Genomic DNA, 27,811 nt, shown 5'->3' on the forward strand with positions numbered 1-27,811 from the left:
AATGCTGAAGATACTCATCAGGTCAGGCAGCATCTGCGAAGAGAGGAGAGTGGGGTTACTGTTTAAGGTTGATAATTATCAAAGCTCAGTCTGCAAAGGGACTACAATCTAAGCATCTATCTCCCCTATCACTCTTCACAGAGGGCCATGGACCTGAAACATCAGTCAAGAGAAAAATATATGGTTATAGACATGAAAGGTTTAACTTACCATTGCTCTCCACCAATCTGCTGGATGTTCCCGTCATTTTCTGTTTTTTTTTATAATTTGCTATAATTTGTACTCTGAAGTATGTTTAGTGATTTATTTAATTGTTTTATTGATGATGAGAAAAGTAAATGGTTGACTTTATTCATATTATCACCAAGAATTCCCCACCCCAGGAATGTGAGCTGGAAAAACCGGCAGAACCAAATGTCAAATGTAAAGGGAGTAAGGGATCGTTTTTGCTCTATAACATTGGACTTTGCCTCCAATCTGTCTTTGTAGTTTTATGGTCGTAAAGAGGCAACAAGTAAGTTGTAACATGTTTACCGTCATTTACTTATTGAATTAAAGGTGACTCTGCTTATGTTTGTCAACATCATGTACAATGTATGCGCATTGCAATGCTTTTCGCACAAACATAATTTGTGTATTGGGTGCCAATTTTTGAAGTGGTGCAGATCCATATAATAGAAGCATAGAAAATAGGTGCAGGAGGAGGCCATTCGGCCCTTCGACACTGCACCACCATTCAATATGATCATGGCTGATCATGCAAATTCAGTATCCCACTCCCGCTTTCTATCGATATTCCTTGGCCCCTTGATCCTTAGATTATAGGCAGAACCATCAGACAGCAGAATCAGAGGGGAAAAACGAGTCTAGAAAGTTACTGATGGTGGGGGGGTTCCTGCCTGTTCTCTTCCAGAATGGTCCTATTTTATACTGCGCCTCTGAGCAATCTGGAAGACACCCACCAGACACCAGCAGGGTCCTTCCTTTTTGTAAATACACAGACTAGGCTTTCATGTCATCACCAGGGCCTGCACAGAGGAGCAGTTGTAGATTTCCCTCCAACCACCCGAGCAGGAAGACGGGTCTGGGCCAAAAGAGGCCCTGAGAGGTAAACAGTTTGACTTTTTTGACTACATTAAGCACAGGGAAAGCTTGGACCTCGCCTGCCTTTGGTTTTACCCCTCCTGAACCCGTTCCCTATGACTTCCCCACATGCTAGATACCATTTCTCCAGTGTGGGTACATTAATATCAGGGCTGTATGAGTCACTGGCCTGGCTCAGGGTGTTTCCTCTTGATATTGCCTGCTGCAAACCACAAACCCAAATCCAACGTCTCTTATTTGTAAAGCTTGAAAGAAAAGGGCCCTCCCAATGCAGAGGTGGTCATGTCATGAAGTCATATTAAAATACCGTGAATTTCTAAATATAGCGAATGCTGATAACCAGTACAGTTTTAAAACAGGTGGTATCCCTCTGTGTTAAGGCCAGACAGTTAAAGAGATTCTTTTGTGTTAATATTTGTTTTATCTAATCCACACTCTATTTTCACCATTTCTTTCTCCTGTGGTGAAAGTTTAGTGGGAACAGAGCCCATGAATTCCTTTGTAATGAATCTCTGCTGATTCTGGAGCAGCCAGTCACAATTCTGTTTTGTTTCCAAGCGCCTCAGCTCTGAGGGGGCACAGTTCATATTGTTTTGACATTTGTACTAAGCCCTAGCAAAGAAACATCTGGCTTGTTTTAGGGGAAATTTAACATTGTGCAGTGCAAAGGAAAGCAATTGCCAACCATTTTCACCCGCTAAGAACATATGACCTACATATGCTGACTAAAATACATGACCTAGTCTTAATGGTCTGCAGTATGGTCACCCCAAAGAAAGTGTGAAGGGCACTGTGTATAGAAAGCTGAACAAATACCAAATGCTGCAGTCTAAGACCAGTGTTGCAGCATTTCAGTTTTCCTTGTGACCAGCTCATATTTTTTTTGTAAAATGTAAAAAAAAAAAATCTATTCGGGAATCATACTACAAAGAAAAACAGAAAAAACAAGACCTTGCATCTGTATGGCATCTTTACCATTACAGGAATACCAAAGCGCTTTGTAGCCGATGAAGCACTTTGGGCAGTTAACCGGACAGCTAATTTGCACAGTGTAAGAGCCCGCAGACAACAACGGGTAATGATCAGATTTTGTTTTGAACTGTTGCTGAATGATGGATAAATATTGGCCGGGACACTGATGAGAACTCCACCTCTCCTCTTGGAAAGTCTTTAGAGATGTTTTTCACACACCTGTGAAGACGGAATGGCTCTTGTTTTAACATCTCACCTAAGTGTCCACCTAGATTATTATGTGCCACCTAAATTTATAGTTCTTTCAGTATATCCAAAATGTAGACCCAACTTTCCTTTCTGTCATTTTTAGAAACACCAGCAAATCTGAGTTGAGATAAAAGGTAGCTGAAAATGATTGAGTTTTTTTCCAGTGGGTGGGGATGGGCCTTTTCCCCATGGTACTGACATTTTTTTTTTACAATTTTTGCATCCAGGGATCAAAGTAAAATACTCTTGAGTTTAGTGACAGCACCAGTTAAATGCAGAATAAAATCCTCTCAATCCTTTGCAATTTTCACAACTCCATTCTAGAACAGGCATGAATTTTCAATTTTTCACATCAGCTACCCTTATGCACTCTCTAAGCCAGGCTATGCAATTGCAATTTGAATTTACAATGAGGTCCCCTCCATATTTTCTGGTAATTTACAAGAAATCACTTTTCAAAGTGAATGTAGCCCACATTTGTATCCCAACATTTTTGTGTGATGTTTGTGGTCTGGTATTTCCGTTAGGGGCACAATCAGAAAAGTGCACCTAACACTGCACTAGTTTTGCTGAGATGATGTGTTCATGTTTCCACATACACTCATTAGTATATGCCCAAATGTAAATTCTTCCAAGAATCAGTACAGGAAAGTAGCATAATCGATACGTGACTGACACAGGATCAATGGGCCTATGCTTGGCTGTCTCTGTTTCAACAAATTGACGGATGGCACAATGGTTAGCATTGTTGCCGCACAGGGTCAGGGACCTGGTTTCAATTCCGGCCTTGGATGACTGTGTGGAGTTTGCACTTTCTCCCAATGTCTGCATGGTTTCCTCTGGGTGCTCCGGTTTCCTCCCACAGTTCAAAAATATCAAAGTCGGGTGGATTGGCCATGCTAAAATTGTCCCTTTGTTCAGAGATAGATACATAGAATTTACAGTGCAGTGGGAGGCCATTCGGCCCATCGAGTCTGCACCGGCTCCCGGAAAGAGCACCCTACCCAAGGTTAACACCTCCACCCTATCCCTATAACCCAGCAACCCCACCCAACACTAAGGGCAATTTTGGACACTAAGGGGAATTTTTTTTATCATGGCCAATCCACCTAACCTGCACATCTTTGGACTGTGGGAGGAAACCGGAGCACCCGGAGGAAACCCACACACACACAGGGAGGATGTGCAGACTCCGCACAGACAGTGACCCAAGCCGGAATCGAACCTGGGACCCTGGAGCTGTGAAGCGATTGTGCTATCCACAATGCTATCGTGCTGCCCCACAATGCTACCGTGCTGCCCCACAATGCTACCGTGCTGCAGGTTAGGTGGGGTTACAGGGATAGGGTCGAGGAGTGGGCTTAGAAAGGGTCTCTTTCAAAGGATCGGTGCAGACTCAATGGGCCTACTGGCCTCCTTAAGTACTGTAAGGATTCTATGGACGTTTAGGTTCATAGGTCAGACCTGGTAGTCAGGTGAGTAATTCTGGATTCATGTGGCCACAGGTGCTTGTGCGCCTCAGAAATTGGCCACAATTGAGGAGCTGTTAACTATCCCCTAACAACCGTCCAGCACTTAAACATTGATAGCTGCAATTCAGAGGTCGGAGGGTGGGGTGGTCTCTGACAGACTCTGAGGGATACTAACTCCACCCCCCCCCCACCCCCCCCCCCACCCCATTACCGGACCCTGCCCTTCCAATTTGGCTGAGAACGTCCAGGTACTCCAGCCCTCCTTGAGGCCACAGTGCCCTGTGCAGGCTGACATGATAGTAGATTCCAGGGTCAGGATGTTCTCCATTCAATGGAAATGGAACCTGGCAATGAACTGGGAAACCCAACAAACAGAAAATAGAATTGAAATCACATCCCACCTCACAACCCTCAGTCAAACCATTTATTCTGGGTGGAATCAATATCATACAGACTGAATAAAAGAGCAGAGAGTTTTAAGCACAAGTGACTTTTGCTAGTTTCTATTTTATGCTCAAGTGCCCACTGTCTTTAAATTAGAAATACTTGATATTTGATTGGAATGGAAATAAATGATTCTACCACCTTAATCACGTGATTCATGATCAGACAATATCTATTATATTTACAATTGCTATTATATTTACCTTGTTCAAGTTGGGCCCCTTGGATATTAAGGTCTAAGTAGCTTTGCTCTTGATTTCACACCAGCTTCTGCACTCAAGAGGTTTGAAGATCCAGGAGGGCAACTTTGAAGAGGGGAAATAATGTAAAACTTTACTGCACAGGAGAAGGCCTTCAGCCCTGGGTGTTGGCATCTTCTGCTCTAAGCCCCATATCCTTTAATATTTCACTTCTTAAACAGCTATTCCTTCTTTTTCATATTAAATATTAGTCTCTTCCTCAGTAGCCACATATGATGAATGATCTCACGGTCTAATAGTTCTCAGTTTCAGAGCCTTCTTCCTTCCCCCTTGCTGTTTATAGTTGCTCGTACTCTCTACTGTTGCTGTTTCTGGCTCTGCTGACAATGATGATGCCATTGCCCCCTTTTGAGCCTTAGTTACCAGTTCTCTCTCTTTCCTCAGTCCACTGTCTCCATTTCTCTCCAAGCTCCCTGTACTACATTGTGACATCTCAGCATTTTGTAACATTGTCCTTTCTGTTGTCCAGTCTGTTGGAGAGGTGTAAATAAAGTTAATTCAACAGTGGCTGGTTGCTGTGAATTCACATGGTGAGTTTTTCCTCAGTGCAGTACACAAGAGAAAGTTGTGGACGAGAATGAGATCGAATTTTCTTTTACAAATCATTTGAGAAATTAAGGACTGAAGAACATTGTGTCATATTTTTGGAACTCCCAAAGTCGATTTTGAACAATTTGAAAGATTGTTCCTAGTGCACATTGAGTTCTGGTACACAGTGAGTCAGCATAGTATGTAATTGGAAATAAATGACACTGAAGACATATTTGAGGACAATGGGTGAATTCAACCCTGACAAAGATGATTGGTATAATTACAACAATGGTTTCACATAAGGCAGCACGGTGGCCCAGTGGTTAGCACTGGGACTGCGGTGCTGAGGACCTGGGTTCGAATCCCAGCCCTGGGTCACTGTCCATGTGGAGTTTGCACATTCTCCCCGTGTTTGCGCCGTGGGTTTCACTCAAAAGATGTGCAGGTTAGGTGGATTGGCCACACTAAATTGCCCCTTAATTGGGGAAAAAAATAATTGGGTAGTCTAAAAACAATGGTTTCACATTTAGCTGATAGCAAATAAAATAGGAGATGAGGTTGAAGCAAATGTTTCCCTCACTATCATAGGGCCAGATGCTTTTGAGGTGGTGTCTAATCAGCCTTACATCTGAGATCCCAGGACACGGGACTATTCTGAAATGAATGAGGTTCCGGACTCATTATGGCACAACTAGAATTAAACTGCACTGAAAGTGATGCTGTATCAAAGGAAACAGTTGCCAGGTGAGACAATTGCAGACAACACCATCAAATTAAAGAAACTGTCTCATTACTGTGGGCATGTCATGAATCTAGAAATCAACCGTAAGAGGCGCACTTGCAGGAAGACTAAAAACAATAAATCCGGGCCAAGCTTTTGAGCAAAGGGAATAACTGGATGTGGAAGGAATCTTTAGATGAGGTCACAGCCATGGAAATGGCAGAAAGCTGTAGTTGTAGGTGGTAAGGGAGCAGACAAGGAGGTCCATTGGATTTTCAGTACGATCCAGATCACGACAGCTAAATTCAGTCAGAGTTAGAAAAGTTAGATGCTTATATTTAAATGTCCCCATTTCCAATCAGTGCTATGCCTGTGGGATAGAGGTTTTTTTAAAGACTTACAGTACCCAAATCATTTCTTCCCAATTAAGGGGCAATTTAGCCCCTACCGTGCACATCTTTGGGTTGTGGGGGTGAAACCCAGGAGAATGTGCAAACTCCACATGGGCAGTGACCCAGGGCCAGGACCAAACCTGGGACCTCGGCGCCGTGAGGCAGTAGTGCGAACCACTGCACCACAATGCTGCCCCTGGGATAGAGCTTCAAAGAGGAAATCTAACAAAGGATGAGCATGAGAATGTGGTCCGGACCAATGAGAGCTGGTCCGAGGAAACAGAAGAGCTCCTACGTGACTGCTTAGAGACAGTGGACTGGTCAATATTTAAGAACTCAGTGACCAACTTAAATGAGTATGCCACCACCGTCACAGACTTCATCAGCAAATGTGTGGACGATTGCGTGCCAAAGAAAGCAGTATGTACATTCCCAAACTAGAAACCATGGCTCAATCGTGAGATTGACTCCCTACTGGAGGACAGTTCTGAGGCGTTCAAGTCAGACGACCCTGAACCTATACAAGAAATCCAGGTACGACCTCCGCAAAGCCATCCGAGATGCCGAGAGAGAATATCAAACCAAGCTAGAGTCACAGACTCTCGGCGGTTGTGGCAAGGCCTAAACAACAAACGGGTACAAAGCGAAGCCGAACAGTATCTCTGGCAGCAGCGCACCCCTCCCCGATGAACTCAGTGCATTCTATGCTTTGTTTGAGCAGGTAACCAACGATCCGCTGTCGAGTGCCCCAGCAGCCCATAACTCACCCATACCCACCATCACAGCTTCCGAAGTCAGATCGGCGTTCCTCAAAGGGATCCCTTGGAAGGCGGTGGGTCAGGACGGGATCCCTGGTCATGCACCCTGAGCCTGCGAGTACCAGCTGGCAGAGGTGTTCGAGGACATATTTAACCTGTCCCTACTCCACTCCAAGGTCCCCACCTGTTTCAAGAAGACCGCTATCATACCGGTGCCAAAGAAGAACCAGGCAACGTGCCTCAATGACTACCATCCGGGGGCCCTGACTTCAGTCGTAATGAAGTGCTTCAAGAGGTTGGTCATGAAGCGCATCACCTCCATACTCCCAGAACGCCTTGATCCACTGCAATTCGCATACTGTCGCAATTGGTCCACAGCAGACACCATTTCCCTGGCCCTACACTCATCCCTAGAGCATCTCAACAACAAGGACTCCTACATCAGACTCCTATTTATTAACAACAGCTCCACCTTCAACACCATAATCCCAGCCAAGCTCATATCAAAGCTCCACAACCTAGGACTTAGCTCCACACTCTGCAACTGGGTCCTCGACTTTCTGACCCACAGACCATAATCAGTGAGAATAAGCAACAACACCTCCTGCACAACAGTCCTCAATACCGGGGCCCCGCAAGGCTGCATACATAGCCCCCTACTCTACTCCCTGTACACACACGACTGTGTGGCAAAATTTGGTTCCAACTCTATCTACAAGTTTGCTGACGATATGACCATTGTGGGCCGGATCTCGAATAACGACAAGTCAGAATACAGGAGGGAGATAGAGAACCTAGTGGAGTGGTGCAGCGACAACAATCTCTCCCTCAATGCCAGCAAAACTAAAGAGCTGGTCATTGACTTCAGGAAGCAAAGTACTGTACACAACCCTGTCAGCATCAACGGGGCCGAGGTGGAGAAGGTTAGCAGTTTCAGATTCCTAGGGGTACACATCACCAGAAATCTGTCCTGGTCCACCCATGTCGACGCTACCACCAAGAAAGCACAACAGCACCTATACCTCTTCAGAAAACTGAGGAAATTCTGCATGTCCACATTAACTCTTAGCAACTTTTACAGGTGCACCATAGAAAGCATCCTATCTGGCTGCATCTCAGCCTGATATGGCAACTGCTCGGCCCAGGACCGCAAGAAACTTCAGAGAGTTGTGAACACAGCCCAGTACATCACACAAACTTGCCTCCCATCCATTGACTCCATCTACACCTCCTGCTGCCTGGGTAAAGCGGGCAGCATAATCAAAGACCCCTCCCACCCGGCTTACTCACTCTTCCAACTTCTTCCATCGGGCAGGAGATACAGAAGCCTGAGAACACGCACGAACAGAGTCAAAAACAGCTTCTTCCCTGCTGTTACTAAACTCCTAAACGACTCTTATATACTGACCTCATTAACAGTACACCCCTGTATGCTTCATCCGATGCCAGTGCTTACGTAGTTCCATTGTGTACCTTGTGGTACACAAGCTATGAGGTGAGGTTGAATAAACTGTTTGTTCTCACTGGAACGACTGAGGTTGAGGGGCGACCTGATAGAGGTCTACAAAATTATGAGGGGCATAGACAGGGTAGATAGTCAGAGACTTTTTCCCAGGGTAGAGGGGTCAATTACTAGGGGGCATAGGTTTAAGGTGCGTGGGGCAAGGTTTAGATGAGATTTATGAGGCAAGTTTTTTTACACAGCGGGTAGTGGGTTCCTGGAACTCGCTGCCGGAGGAGGTGGTGGAAGCAGGGACGATAGTGACGTTTAAGGGGCATCTTGACAAATACATGAATAGGATGGGAATAGAGAGATACGGCCCCTGGAAATGTTGAAGATTTTAGTTTAGACGGGCAGCATGGTCTCCCCAGACTTGGAGGGCCGAAGGGCCTGTTCCTGTGCTGTACTTTTCTTTGTTCTTTGTTGTGTTGCCCTATTATGTATTTTCTTTTATTTCCTTTTCTTTTCATGTACTTAATGATCTGTTCAGCTGCTCGCAGAAAAATACTTTTCACTGTACCTCGGTACACGTGACAATAAACAAATCCAATCCAATCCAATCCAGAATCTCCTGCTGTCCAAATTCTTCTTGACAGTCCCAAGTGAAAATCAGAAAGAAAATGAAAGTCACAAAGAAACAAAGTTTGTTGCTCTTATGGAAGCCAACAGAAGAGCGCAGTGAGTCAGGGACTTGGTAATCAAAGTCCAGAGAGGTTGAGAGAGCAGCATCAAGCTAATGAAAATGGAAGATAACATTCAGCCTGGGAAAGAAGCCCAGATAGGTTAGCTGAGAGGTTGCATTTGCTGTCTGTGGATGCACATGTGTGTGCTGATGATGGGCCTGGGTTAACAGCCACTATCTTTTTATGGGGCAGTGTGCAGCAAGGCGTATGCGTCGTCATCACTGGCTCCGGCAGGAGGAGGAAAAAATCCTGGAATGGCACTGACGGGTTTTGGAAATTTCGTTTACAGGGGGTTAGCATTAGGGAAGGATCTGTGGTATTTTACTGCAGTCATGTTTGTGAGTATTTCCAAACTCTGTCTCACTTAGCCCAGTGAATTGTAGGTTGTTGAGAAAGTTAAATGAGGCAATATAGTCTAACACTCACCAAAATCTCCATTCTACCTCGCTGGGATAAGTGTGACAGAGTTTAGAAACACTCATTAACACGACTACGGTAAAGTATCCCAGAAGGAAAAGATTTTAGTTTTTGGCACTGAGGTGCCAAATTTATTGCAATAGTCACCATTAAATAATCTATTTTTTAAAAAATAAATCCCATTGGCAGCTACAGGTGTCACCCCAGAGACCCATGCCTTATTTCACAAGTTCTGACTGTTCCAGGAGGGTTCAAAACCTATGTTCAGAGCTGTCCAGCTTGTGGAATGAGGAGTTCTTCCTCATTCCTCTACCTCTTGACATCTTTGGAGTCAAGAAATTTTATTTATTTCCTTACTAAATATATTGAGTGATTTGGCCTCCACATCCTTTTGTGGTAGAGAATACTACAGGTTCACCACCCTGTGAATGAAAACATCTCTCCTCATCTCAGTTATAAATGGCCTACCCTGTATTCCAAGACTGTGGTCCCTTGTTCTAGACCCCTCTAGCCAGAGGAAATAACATCCATGCATCCAGTGTGTCCAGCCTTCTCAAAATGTTATACTGTTCAAATAGATCCCGTCTCATTCTTTTATATTCTGGTGAATACAGGCTCAATCGCCCCAATCTCTCCTCATACGACAATTCTGCCATACAGGAATTAGTCTGGTTAACCTTTGCTTCACTCCCTAGATGGCAGGTATATCATTTCTATGGTAGTGTGGCCCCTTTAAGGGGGCAGGCTCCATGGACCAGGTGACTGGCTCAGGGCCAGCCAATGAGTTTGTACTATGCCCAGGGCACGGAACCCCAGGCAGTGTGAACTTACGAGTCAAAGTGTCAACACCTGTTGTACAGTGTTTTGTGCTTGTTACCTGACTGCCTTTGCCTTTCATCACTAAGTCCCTTTGTTCACTACTGGAAGCCTCCAGTGTATGTCTTAAGCCACCACACTTTCTAAGGTAAAGAGACCAAAACTGCACACAACACTCTGTGTGGCTTCACCAAGGCCCTGTACAGCTGCAGTAAGACATTCCTGCTCCTGTACTCAAGTCTTCTTGCAATGAAGGCCAACATATCACTTGCCTTTCTAAATGCTTGCTGTACTTGCTTGCTTGCCTTCAGTAACTGGTGGACAAGAAACCCAGTCCTTTTGTACATCAACGTTTCCCAATCTATCATCATTTAAATAATCTTCTGCCATTCTGTTTCTTCTTCTGAAGTGGATAACTTCATATTTATCCACATTATTCTGCTTCTGCCATGTATTTGCCCACTCGCACAACCTGTCTAAATCATCTTGAAGCCTCTTAACTTTCTCTTCACAGTCACATTCCCACCAAGTCCTGTGCCCTCAGCAAAATTGGGAATATTTCATTTGGTTCCCTCTTCCAAATCATTGAAGTATTATGAATAGCTATGGCCCAAGCACTGTTCCCTACAGAATCCACGAATGCCCGCCTGCCACTTCAAAAAGTACTAATTAATACCTATTCTGTTTCTTGTCTGCTAATCAATTCTCAACCCAAGTCAATATATTGACCGCAATCCCATGTGCTTTAATTTGCATATTAACCTCTTATGTGGGACTTGACTTTCTGAAAATCCAAATACACCACATCCACTGGTTCTCCCTTATCAATTCTGCTAGTTACGCTCTCAAATGAAAACTCTAGTAGGTTTGCCAAACATGATGTCCCTTTCACAGATCCACGTTGACTTTGTATAATCCCGTTGATATTTTCCAAGTCTCCTGTTATCGTATCCTTTATAATAGTCTATTTCCCTACTACTGATGTTGGGATAGTTGTCTGTATTGTTCTGTTTACTGCCTCCCTCCTTTTTAAAGAGGGTTGCATTTGCCACCCTGCAATCTGCCGGAACTGTTCCAGAATCTACAGAATTTTGGAAGATGACCATTATTTCTATGGTCAGCTCCTTTGCACCCTCAGATGTATATTATCAGGTCCCGTGGATTTATCGGCTTTCAGTCCCATTAATTTCTCCAGCACTTTTGTTTTAGTAATAATTTCTTTAATTCCTCCTTTTCATTAGACCCTTAGTTCCCTAACATTCCTGGGAAGTTATTTATGTCTTCCTCTGTGAAGACAGAACTAAAGTAGCCGTTTAATTACTTTGCCATTAGGGCAGCATGGTGGCGCAGTGATTAGCACTGCTGCCTCACGGCGCCGAGGACCCGGATTCAATCCCGGCCCCGGGTCACTGTCTGTAAAGAGTTTGCACATTCTCACTGTGTTTCTGTGGACAAACCCAACAACTCAAAGATGTGCAGGATAGGTGGATTAGCCATGCTAAATTGCCCTTTAATTGGGAAAAAAAATTGGGTACTTGGAATTTATTTTAAAAATTAATTGCTTTGCCATTTCCTTGTTCTTTATCATAAATTCTCCCGTTTCGGACTGTAAAGGACCTATATTTATCTTCACTAATCTTTTTCCTTTTACATACTACTTTTATATTTCATTTGAAAGGTGGCACCTCCTACAGTGCAGCATTCGCTTAATGCTGCACAGCCTGGATTGCATCAATAAGTTGCCAAAATTGGACTTGAACTGCCAACCTTCTGATTCAGTGCCAGTGTTATTACAGAGCCTTAGCTGACATCAGTCGAGCAAAATAGATGAAAAGCTTCATCAGCTGTGCCTAGACAATATGTCATGTGTCCGCCCTCCGAAATGGCACTGGTGTTACCTGCATTTGTCACACATTGTTTCTTCTCTGTGCAATTTCTAATTTTAACACAAATTGCATGTTATTGGAACTGCAGTTGTGACTCCCTAAGCTACTCTTCTGTTTCGGCCTCAACTGGAATATTGGGCTCGATTTTCTGGCCATGTCCCACTAGAATTGGTAAGGGACCAGGCCGGTAGTTCCACAAGAGGCCTCTTCTGGGATTTCTGACGGTCGTTACGCCTCGTGAAAGCTCACTTAACCCTGCCAGTGCCAGATCTAACCGGCTCGCAGGATCTTCCAGCCGGCCGAGGAGACCCCAGTCGGGTGCCTTTTACCTCTGATCTCCACAAACGGGGACCAGGCAGAACAGCATGCGGAGGGTGATCAGAGGCCTCTGGGAGGTTGGAACCTGGGCAGGCTGGCAGAGCCAGGTTCCCAAATGGCATTTTGCCCGTACCAGGGATTGGGTCCGGGAGTGACCTAGCCATATAAGGTGAGGTGCTTGGGAGCTCGAGGACCTCCCAACAGGTGAGTTGGGGGCGGGGGGGGGGGGGGGGGGGGGGGGGGGGGGGGGGGGGGGGGGAGGGGGGAGAGTCCAGGTGTCACGTTGGAGGGTCGAGAGATCTCTTCCTGCGCTGACAAGCGGAGCTTCTGCTGAGGTCCAAAAGAAAAACAAAGTGCCATTGGATAGCCGACCCCTCTAAAACCTCCCAGAGTGGATTATTTATTTTTCTCGTTAGATCATGCTAATTCTGGGAACTGTATTTCAAAAGGATGTAAAGGCTTTGGAGAAGCTCCTGGGACAGAGGATAGACTGGTGAAGCTGGGATTGTTATGCTTAGAGAAGAGAAGGTTAAGAGGAGATTTGTTAGAGATGTTCAAAATCATGACATGCCTAGTCAAACTTGATAGAGAGAAAATGTTGCTGTTCGTGGAAGGGCCAAGCATCAGTGGTGACAGACAAAAGAGCCAGTGGCGATATGAGGAAAAGCTTACTACACAGAATTTCCAGAAATTCGGTGCGATTCCCACTGGCCCTGGTAGCACGATCCTGATCCCAATTTTCAGGCGCATTGAAAAACATTGTTTTTCCTGCGTGAAAAATTCCAGGCCGGAAGTGCGAATAGTCTGATTCACCTGCCCCAGGGGTCAGCTGAGCAGCCCCACAGCACTTTCCATCATTCAAGCCAGGAGGATGACAGTGAGGATTCATGGAGGGCATGAATTTTGGATGCCGTGGGCAGGGACGGGCAACAACATACTCTTATGCCGACAGGAGACCCTCCAGCAAGGTGATGAATCCTGCCTAGGACATGGTCCTGGCACTGCTCAGTACCAGCAGCCTGCACAAGAGGACAGAGGTATAGTGTCACGTGAAGGTGAATGACCTACTCCGTTCTACCAGGATAAGTGCTTCCAGTCGTGTCTCAGCACTCCACCTTCCCATACTCTCTGGTTATGTCACCTCGATCCAAATGCTGCCACCTTGCAGGGTCCCAGTCACCCAACCTCCACAAGCTTCCTACACCCCCTTGGCACTCTTCATAACAACTCTCCCTGCTCACTCGCAGTCCTCAAACATGGCAGCTATCAATGACATCTGACCCGCCAGGTGACTACCTCACATCACCCACATATGTGTTCTTGCAGGATAAGCTTGCTCACACCGCCACGAGTGAGAGAAAACGGGTGGTGAAGATCCTGACACCTTTCAAGGATAAAGCTCTGGAGCTTGCAGGGAATGAGCTGGAGAGGGCCTGTGCTGAGAGCGAGGTGGCTCTGTGAGAGAAAAGTGAAGAGCCACTGCACCTTCATCCAGATGACCAAACGCAAGTGAGTTCTGTGGAGTCCAAACTCTTGACCAGGCCGTGTGCTCTTACCATCTTCCTTGCCTTTTCGGAGCATTTCCCGAACAGCCTGGCCTATTCACCAGCAGTGGCACATCACCCACAGTCGACATAATCTATGAGGAAATGTCAGAGGAGGACACGGAAGAAGAATCACTGCTATCACCAGCACCATCCACCAGCACAGGGAGACACACCTCGGTGGATGGCCTCAGCAGGCAGGCCTCTGGGTCACTATCTGAGCACCACACTGCTTCTGATGCACAACTGATGGAGGCAGGAACATCACAGGGATCGGATAGTCGGAGGTCTGCTGGCTCCCAAGTCTCAGCCGTGCTCCAGCCAGGTGACGTGTCTTCGGCATAAGCAGTAGCTAAGGAACATCACAGACCATTTATCACTGCAAATTATCATCACCTTCCTACATTGACGGGCAGCACGCACACCCTAATGATTGATATCTTGGCCACCTTCATCCCCTGGTTGCAGAGACCTCATGACGTCCTGGGGTGATCATGCTGTCGGAAAGCGAGCTAGTCCTCCTCCGTGAAGCAGGAAACGATAAGGGTGTCTCTTCCGTCCTGCTCATGTGCGCCCTCGTCTGCTGTCCATCCTCTCAATCCTCAGTGGGCTCTTCCTCAATGGCCCCCTGCACATCCTCCTCATCCAATGCCATGTCCCGCTCCTCAATGTCATCCTCAGGAAGCTCATTGACTTGTTACAGAGCCAGGTTGTGTCGGGCACAGCAGACCATGACGATGCAGGAGATCCTCTGGGGACTATATTGGAGAGCTCCACTGGACATGTTGAGGCAGCCAAAAAACATCTTCAACCGGCTGATTACAGCTTGATGGCCAATCGGGTCGCAATGCAGGCGCGCGATTCTCCCAAAGGGAGACAAAGTGCCGACGCCGGAGTGAAAACCGGAGTGTTTCACTCCAGTGTCGGAGGCCACTCCTCACCCCCTATTCTCCCACCCCCAGGGGGCTAGGAGCGGCGGCGTGTCAATCTCGCGCACCGGGCCTTGACACCCGCGTCAAAGCGGCGCCGCCTGAATGACGCGGCCGCCAGCGCCTAAATGACATCACCCGCGCATGCGCGGTTGCTGTCCTCCCCTCTGCTGCCCCGCAAGACATGGAGGATTGATCTTGCGGGGCGGTGGAGGGAAAATAGTGCGTCTCTTAGAGACGCCAGCCCGATGATCGGTGGGTACCGATCGCGGGCCAGACCCCTCCGCCCCCCACAGGCCCCACACGCAGCGGTTGCGTGCTGTTCACGCCGGCAGCGACCAGGTGTGGTTGGCGCCAGCGTGAACCAGTCGTATCAGGCAGGCCGCTCGGCCCATTTGGGCCGGAGAATCACCGCTCGACTGGAGCAGCGATTCTCCGAGGAGCCTGTCGCAAAACGCGACACGCCATTTTGGTGGGGGGGGTGGGGGGTGGGAGAATCGTGTGCGTGTGCCAGGGCAGAGTGGCGTGAATTGCCCCCCCGGCGTGGGGGTTGGAGAATCGCGCCCTAGGTCTCATTGTACCTGGCTTTTGTTGTGGCCTGTGGACTCTGCTCTGCTGTCATTAGTCACAACCTGCGGGGATATCCCTTGTTCCCAAGCAGCCACCCCTGCAGCCTGGGGATCCCTCAAAGATTCCAGGGATCAGCAATTAGTCGAAGATGTAGTGGTCATGCACTTACCCTGGAAAACAGTCTCATACATGCATGAAGCCCATCTGTTGGTCACACACTAGCTGCACAATTAGGGAATGGAACCTCTCCTGATTTATGATGGGGATTCCCTGGTGCCATGGATAGCAACATGGGTGCAGTCAATCACACCTGCATCTTTGGCAGACCAGTTATGTTCCCAAAGTGCGTAGCCCCCTTATCCTTCTGTGCCTGGTCAAGTTCAAAATGTCTGTAGTCTAGAGCCCTCGAATAAAGTGCATCCATCACCTCATGGAAGCACCTATGTGTGGATGCCAATGATATTCCCCACAGGTCACCCATGGAAGGACCCCATTGCTTAGAAGTTTAGGGCTGCCGTGACTTTCACGGCCACAGGGAGCAAGTCTTCTCTGCTGCCATGTGGCGCCACATCTGCAAGGACACTGGCACTGGTGCTGCACAGTCACCCTTGTGAGGCAGAGTTATCAGCAGCCCATGTTGCCAAACAGCTCCATGAAGGGCACACCAGTTCTGTAGACCCTCTGTCTCTTTTTGGCACCTTCATACCCCCTGCACGGCTGGCGCGGCTTCTAGCCCTGAGCCTGCCCTGAGGCCCCCTGGCCTCATTCGACAGGGTCTTTGCCTGGTGCCACTGCATGCTGCTGCTGGAGACTGTACTCCTCCACCGCAGTTATAAATAAGATGGCCAGTTCACTGGCTCCATTCCGATATTAATCCAATTCCTGTGAGAAATGGAGCGAGTGTCACGTTGGCATCGACGCTGCTGACTATCGTTACCTCTCCTGGACAATCGGTCTTCTGGTCCTGGAAGCAGCCAGATCCAAACCTAAGCCAGCAGCGACAGCTTACTCACAGCTCAGTTTCCCTCCCATCTCCAGAACAGGACTGGCCCCAGCCTATGTCCTCGCCCACTTAGACTCACCTTTTAGCCTCCCTGCCTTCCATCTGATTCGCCCCTCCCTCAGGCTCTCATACACTGGTGGTTCAGACAGGAGGGTTATATGCTTGCTCATCCCGAATGGCCAGGGTCAACGGTATGGTGATATCTGCCTTGGGGCAACTGGATCCGGGCAGAGACGTGAGCCCAGTGCCTCTTGATTCCGTGCAAACAAGCGTTGAGCCCTCAACCCTGATTATTCACCCCATTCCTTGACTTTGATTCTTTTCCTTCCCCCCCCCCCCCCCCCCCCCCCCCCCCCCCCCCCAAACCTATCCTTAAAGTTACAAAGACAATGCACTGAGTGGACAGGGCAAGCCATTAATCTGTTATTTTTGGATAGTGGCCAGTGGGCAGTTTCTAATTTACTCTTTCCCCCTAGCTAATACAATGGGCAATACACTATACTCACTACACGTTCTGTATCATACTAGTCTCGATGGTACAAGCATACTTTGCTTGCTTAGTTATTCATAATGAACTCTGTAGAAAACATGAATACTTAACCTCTTGCGCAAGTATAGTCCTTTATACTAAATCACAGAGTTACTTGGCTAATTAGATTATTAAACAATGGTGCTGTTCATGGCTTAGCCACTGAAACTAGTGAAAACAATACTCAATCTATTTAAGCAACCTCAGCAACATTCCCTTGAACAATCTATCATGACCCAAATGTAACAACTTCCGTAAATGCCAACTGCATTTGCAACAGACTTTTGTCAGTTCTAGATGTATAACCAGTTTAGTTGTTTAAAATCAGGATAATGCTCTGGCAATGCTGGCCCCAGTTACCCCTAAAATTCCTTGTGAATAGCATTGGGGATTGGTGTCTTAATTTGGCAGAGCTGTCCCATAGATTACTCAAGCAATGGTCTGACATATTAATATTCCAGATTCTCATCCATCAGCGAAAAATCATGAAATTCTCATTGCCATCCCTGGATATGGCCCTTTCCCATTGACAGGATAACCCCATCTAGGTAAACAGTTGGGTGGCACGGTGGTGCCGTAGTTAGCATTGCTGCCTCACGGCACCGAGGAACTGAGTTCAATCCCGGCCCCGGGTTATTGTCCATGTGGAGTTTGCACATTCTCCCCATGTCTGTGTGGATCTTACCCTCACAACCCAAAGGTATTCAAGGTAGATGAATTGGTCACGCTAAATTGCCTCTTAATTGGAAACAAATTTTAAATGAAGAAAAAAAGAAGCAGTAAACAGCGGTTGGACACATGAAGTCTCATGGATTATGGGCAGGTCAAATTGGACCAAAGAAATCTCGTGCTTATATAGCCTTCCTTAGTAAACTAACTGTACTGCTCCACTTTGAGCACTATATGGAGAAAGCACTGAAGTAGACAAAAGCAGACACTATAATCTGGGTGGGGAACTTCAATGTCACCAATGGCCAGGCCTTCTCTTCAATGTGAATACTAGCACTTAAACTGTGCTGAGCATTAGCATGAACACATATGTAGCAAGTGGAAAAGACTAAGGGAAGATATAGTAGCCCAAAATTCTGTTCATGTGGGATACTGTGGGCATTCAGCAGCAGCAAAATTATATGGCACTGCAATCTATAACCTCATACCCCAGCATAACACTAAGTCTGTCATCGCCATCAAGCTAGGATACCAACCCCAGTTCAATAGAGAGTGCAGAATAGCATGCCAAGTGTACTGTTGATCAAGGCAGCAATCTAGTAAGAATATATCACAGAGCTAACTATCTGCTGAATACCAAAACACCGACAGAAATTGAGTATTGTTGCAATGAATAACTGAATTCCACATCAAGGCAATATTCAACCAAGTGCTGTACTAAATCACCCTCGCAAAATTGAGGACACTGAGTTGAGGAGGGAATTTTTGAGTACCTGGGTTCATGCTGATGCAAAGGAAGATGGTTGTGGTCATTGGGGATCAATCGCAGCTGCATCAGGAAATCCTTGCAGGCTTTCCTCAAAAGTTGCTTCGATGTGGAGATGCCGACGTTGGACTGGGGTGGGCAAAGTAAGAAGTCTTACAACACCTGGTTAAAGTCCAACAGATTTGTTTCGAATCACTAGCTGTCGGAGGGCAGCTCCTTCCTCAGGTGAATGAGGAGGTGGGTTTCAGAAACACATATGTAGACAAAGTCAATGATGCAGAGCGAACTTAATCTTCTCCAACCTCAGGAATTCTGCCAGGTCGCTCAGCCACACCCCTGCTTTGGCAGCTCAGAGTCCCCACCAACACAACAAAATCTGTCTCAGGCCTATCAGGGAGACAAGGGCCAATACGTTGGCCACTCTTCCTCCCTCCTCCTGGACATCATAGAATCATAGAATTTACAGTACAGAAGGAGGACATTTGGCCCATCGAGTCTGCACAGGCTCGTGGAAAGACCACCCTACCCAGGCCCACATCTCCCCCTATCCCCATAACTCAGTAACCCCACCCAGCACTAAGGGAAATTTTGGACACTAAGGGCAATTTAGCATGGCCAATCCACCTAACCTACACATCATTGGACTGTGGGAGGAAACCGGAGCACCCAGAGGAAACTCTCACACACACGGGGAGAATGTACAGACTCCGCACAGACAGTGACTCAAGCTGGGAATCGAATCTGGGACCCTGGAGCTGTGAAGCAAATGTGCCCTCCCACTCCATCAACTCATTGCAAATATCAGGCACCTTCCCCTCCCCTATTTCGTCCTCCGACAGGAGCTTATCTTGCAGCTCTGGAGACGGCAACCCCGGAAAGAAGGCACCTCTCTCCTTACAAAATCCCGAACCTGCAGGTACCTAAAACCATTCTCCTCGAGCCGTGCAAATTTTCCCCCTATAAACAAGTCCCCGAAGCACTCAGTTCTCACCTGCCGCCATCCTGGAACCTTGAATCCAATTGCGCCTATGGTTATCGCAAATAGGCGACCGCAACAACATATCCTCTAACCCCAACTGCTGCGTACACTGCCTCCACACCCTTAAAGTCGACGCCACCACTGGGCTAATTGAATACCTGGCCAGGGAGAATGACAAAGGCACCAACAACAAAGCTCTCGAGCTCATTCCCCTAAACAATGCCGCCTCTATCCGTCCCCAATCCTACCTCTCCTCCATGGCCCATTTCCTCACCATTGCAATGTTTGCAGCCGAAAAATAAGTTGTCAAATTTGGCAATGCCAGCACCCCCCTCGCCCCTGTTCCAAAAAAGCACGCCGCATCCGTGGGCCCTTCCCCGCCCACACAAATCCCGAGATCAACCCTTTGACTTTCCTGAAAAACTTCTTGGGGACAAAGATAGGGAGATTCTGAAACACAAACAAAAACCTAGGCAACAGGGTCATTTTTGCCATCTGCATCCCAGTGGCAATAGCAAAATGTCCCACCTCTTAAAATCTGCCTCCATCCGCTCCACCAATCAGGCCAAGTTCAAGCTATGCGACTGGGCCCAGCTCCGCGCCACCTGGATACCGAGTTATCTAAAGTTCATCCCACCACCCTGAACGGCAACTCCCCAAACCTTCTTTCCTGCCCGCTAACAATGAGCAGGAACACCTCACTCTTTCCCATGTTTAATTTATATCCTGAAAATCGGCCATATTCCCCCAAAATCTCTCACTGTTAGTCGTCAGCCTCCTCCCCGTCCATGGTCCCTCATGAAGTCCATCACTCCCTCCGGCGAGTCAAAATCAAACTCCTGGTACTGGTGGGTCACCCACAAGTGGGCAGGATACAAAACCCCAAACTTCACTCCCTTCTTGAATAGAGCAGCCTTTACCTGGTTAACCGGCTCTCCTCTTCGCCAACTCTGCACTCATGTTTTGGTAGACCCGCAGCTCACTCCTTTCCCAGGTGCACCTCCTGGTCTGTCTCGCCTATTTCAAAGTACTTTTGCTTGCCCACGAACTGGTGCAACTACGCCAGCATTGTCCTCAGCGGATCCCCCACCTGCGGCCTCTTCCTCAGTGCCCTGTGCATCTAATCCACCCCGAGGGGCCGATCAAAGGCCCCCTCCCCCATCAACTGCTCCAGCATCCTCACCACATGCTTGGTGGCCTCCGCTCTCTCGATGCCCTCAGGCATCCCAGCGATCTGAAAATTATGTCGTCTGGAGCGATTTTCCAGGTCCTCTAATTTCTCTCTCAGCCTCTTCTAGATGTCCACCACCATCCCCAACTCCACCTCCAACAAGGCCATCCACTCCTCACACTCCCCCATCGCTTCCTGAGCCTTCAGCCTCGGCCACATTTTCTCAATCGCTGCTCTGAGTGGCTCCACCACCGTAGCCAGGTTGTCCAAGGCCTCCTTCCTCTGTTGCTGAAATTTGTTATTTAAAAACTCCACCAGCTGCTCCATTAACCACTGGGCGGGCAGCACTGCCCCCTTGCCCTCTGCCATCTTAACCTGTGGCGCACCACAAAAACTGTCCTCCTCCACCTGCTCTCTCTTTCTTGTGGCACTCCTCATCCTCTGATCCATACTCTGATCTCACCAGAGGAGTATTACCTTCCCTGGGCACTCGCACACCTTTTGTACTCAAAAAGTCCCCTATACGGGTGGGGAAGGATCAACAAAATCCACTTTGAGCGCGAGCCACCAAATATGCGACCATTCACTCATGGCCGCCGCCAGAAGTCCTGTTAATTACAACTCTACTAATAAAGCAGCACATCCTGGCAAGTATCACAAGCTGAATAACATCCAGACTTGGGCTGTGGAAGGGAATGTCCATCGTACAGAAGTATTATAATGATCCCCAGCAGCAATAAATGGCTCAACTGCCTTCCTGTGACCTTCAGTGATGCCTCTATTGCTGAGACCCCGACTATTAACATCTGGGAATGAGTTGGTGGTTGAGTTTCACCGTTCATTAGAAAGTTAACTGATCAGTAAAATTGCCAACTTGACTTCAAGATACTGGGTTGGATTGTCCGCTGGCGGGTTTGTCCTGGGGATTTCCCGATGGCATGGGGCTGCCCACAATTTGAAACCCCATTGGCTGGCTGGCAGGATGGAGAATCCTGCTGCTGCAGGGGCGCACCACACCAGAAAACTGGTGCGGCGGGGCAGAGAATCCTGCCCATTGATGTTTTTAACCTTTCAGGAAAAACCTGTCTGTTATTTAAAAAGTTCACGTTATGAGTGTGTTGAGGTATTCATCACGTTTCTGGCTTGATGCAGTCGCATCAACGTCAAGAGATTTCAGTGCTGTCCAGGAGGACAAATTTATGCCAATTTGTTTTAATTGGCATAAAAACAAAGTGCTAGAAATACTCAGCAGGTCAGGCAACATTTCTGAAGAGAGAGTTAATGTTTGAGGTTGATGATATTTGCATCGGAAAATCTTAACTGAGATGTCGGTTCGGGATTCAATATTTACTATCTCCATGATTAGTGCACTGTCATTGCAGTCTAACAAAGATTTCAGAGAATTTACAGAGCAGAAGGAGGCCATTTAGCCCATCGAGTCTGCACTGGTCCTTGGAAGAGCACCCCACTTAAGCCCATACCTCCACCCTATCCCCTTAAACCTGGAACCAAATCCAGGAAATCATTTCCCAACAATATTGTGCCATCACTGTTGCCACAGCGGTTGCAGTAATTCAAAGGGGAAACCCACCACCATCTTTTGAGGGCAACCTAGAGATGGGTAATAGATTTGCATCTTTGCCTGAGTTTGCACAACCCAAGAAGATTGCTCACTTTGACCCTCTTGCAAACACTCAAAATCTCTGCTGCTTGCATTCTGTCCTGCGTTCAAGGTGTGCTTGCCCATCATTTTCCTTTACCTCACTGCGATGCACTGACTTCTGATGCCGCAAGGCATAGAACTGAAAATCCTTCTCTTGGTTCTACAGATCCTGCCATCGCTCCTCTAGACATATTTTTCTCCCCTTCAACTCTTCAGTGGCTTTCTGTATATTTTTTGCCTCTCCCTCCTTATCCACCCCCACTCCTTCATGGATATTACAACATCCATCTTTTTTAGCTCTACTTTATGCAAACACCCACCCCCTTTAATCTCTCTCCTCCTGGTATAATTCTCCCCACCAACGATAGCCTTTTCAAAATCTGTGGTGTTTTCGGTCATTGCTCCTGATTCCCCTACTTCTGAGTACTTGGATTGCTTTTATTAATCATGATCTTCAGGTGTAGGCATCACTGGCAGGGGTGACATTTATTGCTCAGTCTAATTTCACAGAAGGTGGCGATGGGTCTTTTTCTTGAACTAGTAGCAATTTGACGCACTTCTGGAGGTAGCCAATAGCCCAGCACCATTTGTGTGCTGTTGTGGGGGTCACATATAAGCCAGACCAGGTATCTCTAAAGGATATTGGTGTACCAGTTGGGTTTTACAACAATCTGACACCTTTAATGATATCAGTCTTTCAATCCCCAGAATTTAAAAACTGAATTAAAATTTTCAAACTTTCCAGGTCAGATTTCAAGTCTCATTCTCTGGGTTATTAGTCCAAGCCTCTGGCTTACTAATTCTGTGACACAATCACCAACTTTGTACCCTGATAGTAAAGATGCTACTTAATGCAAAATGTAATCAAAGAATGCAACATCACAAAATGAGATTATTTGGCCCACCCTACCACTTTCATAGAGCTACACAATTAATCTCAGTCCATTGCTCTTTTCCCATAACCCTGTAACCTCTTCCTTCTATTTTTTTATCCAATTTTATTGTGATTCACCGACTTTTCAGGCAGTGCGTTCCAGATCACAACTTGCTGTGTGGAAAGACAAGTTCCACATGTCACCACTGGTTCTTTTCCAATCATCTTCCATCTGACGGTGGAAACAATTTCTTCTTATTCACTCATATCAAATTTATTCATAATTTTAAATACCTCGATCAAATCTCCTCTTAACTTTCTTTGCCCAAAGGAGGATGAGCCTCCAGCTCTTCCATCTCTCCCAATAACTGAAGTTCCACACCTCTGGTGCCATTGCAACAAATACATTTCTTCTGCACCTTCTCCAAGACCTTGACATTGTTCCTAATGTGTGGTTCCCACAATTGAGACCTCCAGCTGAGGTCTAACCATTGATTAATAAAAGCCTAGCGTAACTTCCTCACTTTTATACTCTTGCTCGGCTTATGATCGAGCAAGCTGCTCGGTTCAAAGGCAATTAGGGATGGGCAACAAACGCTGGCCTTGCCAGGGGCGCCTTCATCCCACGAACAAATGAAAAAAAAACTCTCCAACACTCGATCGAAAGAGTCAATGCCCAGCCTGAGTTAGGTCAGGCTGGATTTCCAGGGAATTAATAAGGAGTGGAGTGGCAATTTGATTCGGATTGCCACTCTTATGAAGTACAGGTCCATGTATTTTTCCAAATTCCATATCATCTGCAAGCTTTGAAGATGGCCCTCTGAACCCAAGTGTGGGTCATCTTATATATATATATATATATATATGTGTGTGTGTATATATGACAATTAATTTTGTCCCGATTGATGTCTTCAAGGAGAATTGGAAAATTATTGCCAAAGTTTTGATTTCTATTCATCTACCCTCAGTAACTTGGGATGCATCCCATTTGGAGCAGGTGATTTTTCTACTTTAAGGATTACCAACCTTTTAACGAACTTCTCTATCTGTTTTTATCTTATCCAATACCACTATTGCCTCATCGTTAATTGTTAACTTGGAAGTATCTTTTTCTCTGGTAAGGAAGATGTAAAATGTTCATATAGTATGTCAGCCATGCTCTCTGCTTCCACAAGAAGATCTCCTTTTTGGACTCTAATGAGCTTTGACCATCTTTTACTATTTATGTCATGTATCTTAGCTTTCAGGAGACTTTGCCACTGTTTTTCTTAATGAAGCTCACTGCCTAGCTAGATCTTCCATCATTTGCCCTACTCAAAGGGCAGTGGTAGTGGTGCAGTCCCATCTTTAAATTGTACTTTGTTTTGTTTCTCTTCTCCTCTAGCATCTTCTCCTTCTTTGACCAGTTCACCTCGTTTCGGCCTTCATACCTCTTAGTTTAAAATCCTTGCTTTGCGTCACTCATCCATGTTTTATGCCAATTTTCTCTCCAGGATATCTTCTCTGCTTTATTTTTTTGGCACCAAGTGACTTCTCATCCTTTGATTTCAACTTCATTTCAACTCTTTCTGAATTAATTACTTTAATTTCCTTCCTAAATCTTACCCTGCATATAAACTCTCCCAACCCTATTCATGGCCATCCCCTTGACCTCCCCATCTTATGTGGCCTCGCTACTCCCATCATGGTTAGTATGGATAAGGCCAACTTTGCACTTCCTTGTATCACTCTGAACCATCTCCCTTTCAACTGTCCAGTCTTACTGTCTCACTGAGCTACCATGCTGCCCGATATGACTGTCAATGATGGACATCTGGTTTGACTATTCATCACTAAATCTGCTTGGACCATAAAAAGCATTATCATTGTTCTGTGTTTAAATCCCTCCACTCAGATTTTCTCCCCGGTCACAGTACTGAAATGGTTCTTGTCAGTTAAAAATTACATCCTCTTGACAGTAACAAGAGCTAACTGACTCGCTTCATCATTCTCAACCAATCATTTAGTTGATTGTACCATACTCCTCAAAAGCCTCTCCATTATCACCCAGCCCAGTGAGACTGCACTTGCCTGGTTCCAATCTGGGCCGGAATTCTCCCCTACCCGGCGGGGCGGGGGGTCCCAACCTGTCGGAGTGGCGTGAACCACTCCGGCATCGGGCCGCCCCAAAAGGTGCGGAATTCTCCACAGCTTTAGGGAGCCAAGCCCTCACATTGAGGGGCTAGGCCCACGCCAGAGTGGTTCCCACTCCGCCGGCTGGCGTGAATGGCCTTTGGCGCCACGCCAGCCAGGGTCGAAAGGACATCGCCGGCCGACGTAAGGCCGCGCATGCGCCGGTGCATCAGCGATTGCTGATGTCATACTGGCGCATGCGCAGGGGAGGGGGTCTCTTCCACCTCCGGGGGCAGAAGAAAAAGAGTGCCCCATGGCACAGGCCCGCCAGCGAATCGGTGGGCCCTGATCGCAGGCCAGGCCACCGTGGGGGCACCCCCCCCCGGGGTCAGATCGCCCTGTGCGTCCCCCCCCCCCCCCCCCCCCCCCAGGACCCCGGAGCCCGCCCGCACCGCCAATCCCACCAGTAAGGGAGGTAGTTTAAACCACACCGGCGGGAAAGGCCTGTCAGCGGCGGGACTTCGGCCCATCGCGGGCTGGAGAATCGCCGTGGGGAGCCCGCCGACCGGCGCGGCGCAATACCCCCCCCGCCGAATCTCGGGGGGGGCGGAGAATTCCGGACACGGCGCAGGCGGGATTGACGCCGGCCCCGGGCGATTCTCCGATCCCCCGGGGGGTCAGAGAATTCCGCCCCTGATCTTTCAAATCATAGCCAGTGAATCACATTGAACGTCTTCTCTTTCCACTAGGACACCGTTACCTCTGGATTCTTCCAAAGGTCTTTCATTGGCCTCCCTTTTTCCCGTCTACATGCTGTCCCTCAGCGACATCAAAAACACTATATCAAGTACCCCATAAAAAAGTAAAATCCTGTGGATACTTGAAATCTGAAATAAAACAATTTTTAAATTATGAAGTATTCAGCAGGTCCTTGCAGCATCTGTGGCGAGATACTAGGTTAATATTTCAAGTCTATGATCATTTATATTCTGATGAAATGTCAGACCTGAAAAGTTAACTCTGCTTTTCCCGATTGATAAATGGATTTGCATTTGATTTATTGTCATATGTACCGAGGTACAGTGAAATGTTTTGTTCTGCATGCTGTCCAGACCAGTGTTTTTCAAACTTTTTTCCTGGGTCTCATTTTTACTAAGTGGCTGACCTTCGCTACCCACATCGGCCACCTACGCCGGCCAACATTTACGACCCACCATTTTCTCTTACCTGTAATGTGAGAGGTGAGCCTGCTTGGTCCTCACGATCACACTCCAATCAGGTTCACAGGAGGAGAGGGCTATGCACAAATCGGGTGAAGGATTCAGCCGGTTCCTTTGTGCCGTCTTCCTCTTTTCGAGGATGGAAAATGCAACATCGCACATGTAGGTCGTTGTGAAGGACAAAAGCAACAAAATGCTTTTTTTACTCAGCTCTGGATACTCCCTGGATACGGTACTGTAGAATGCTGACAATGCCATTGACTTGTGCTGTGTTTTTATTGTATTGTCAAAGCTGAGGCACAGAACTTCAGTCAGCTTTATTTGGAGTCGGGCTTGCCAAACTCTCAATGAGTTTTGGAAAGATGCGATTTCTTCACAGTGCTGAAAGCAATCATCATCTTTCCCTTGCAATTTTAGGTTAGTTCATTTAGAATGGAAAAGATGTCTGCAAGGTAATTCATAGTTAGGAGCCAAGTTTCATCAGGAAATTAATCAGCCAGCGAGGACAATTTATCGAGGAAGAAAGCGTGGATTTCAAAAAACTTATAGCCACCCTTCAGGACACAGAAGGCGACAATGTGATGATTCCCCGTGGCTTTCATTATATCCCTTGCCAAATGTTCAGTTCTGTCCTTGTTTAAACCATGAGGAATATATATTCTCTCTAGATCATTTGAGTAATGTATGCAAAACAGATTAAGGTAATAGCCTTGTTCATCATCTGTGATCACCACGCAGTCAGCCACTGGCATGCCTGATCACACTTTGAACCCGGGTTCAGGTCCCAGCACTCCCAGGCCGCATGCGCGCTGATGAGCGGACACACATGTGAAATGAAAATTAAATGAAAATACCTTATTGTCACAAGTAGGCTTTAAATGAAGTTACTTTGAAAAGCACCTAGTCGCCACATTCCAGCGCCTGTTCGGGGAGGCTGGTACAGGAATTGAACCCGCACTGCTGGCCTTGGTCTGCATTACAGGCCAGCTATTTAGCCCATTATGCTAAACCAGTCCCTTTTCTTTGCTGGTCGCAGCCACCATTTTTAAAGCTACCCGCAGCCCGCATTGTTGAAAGCTCCGCGATCTTCCCGACACCCGGCTGCGACCCAAACGCAGGTCGTGACCCCCACTTTGAAAATGCCTGGTGAGGACAGATCGTTCCATACATGAAAAGAACATAGGGCATACCATAAATACACAATATAAATACATAGGCACAGGCAGCGGGTAAGCATACAGAGTGTAGTAGTACACAG

General features: G+C 47.0%; 1 protein-coding gene across 7 annotated transcripts in view; it reads left to right on the forward strand.

Annotated features, from left to right (window-relative positions):
- Positions 1–27,811, forward strand: part of LOC119969228 (rho GTPase-activating protein 6-like) — a 782,573-nt gene that overhangs the window by 720,145 nt on the left and 34,617 nt on the right. The window lies entirely within an intron of this gene.

The sequence above is a fragment of the Scyliorhinus canicula genome, chromosome 7 (assembly GCF_902713615.1).
Source record: "Scyliorhinus canicula chromosome 7, sScyCan1.1, whole genome shotgun sequence".
NCBI classification, from domain to species: domain Eukaryota; kingdom Metazoa; phylum Chordata; class Chondrichthyes; order Carcharhiniformes; family Scyliorhinidae; genus Scyliorhinus; species Scyliorhinus canicula.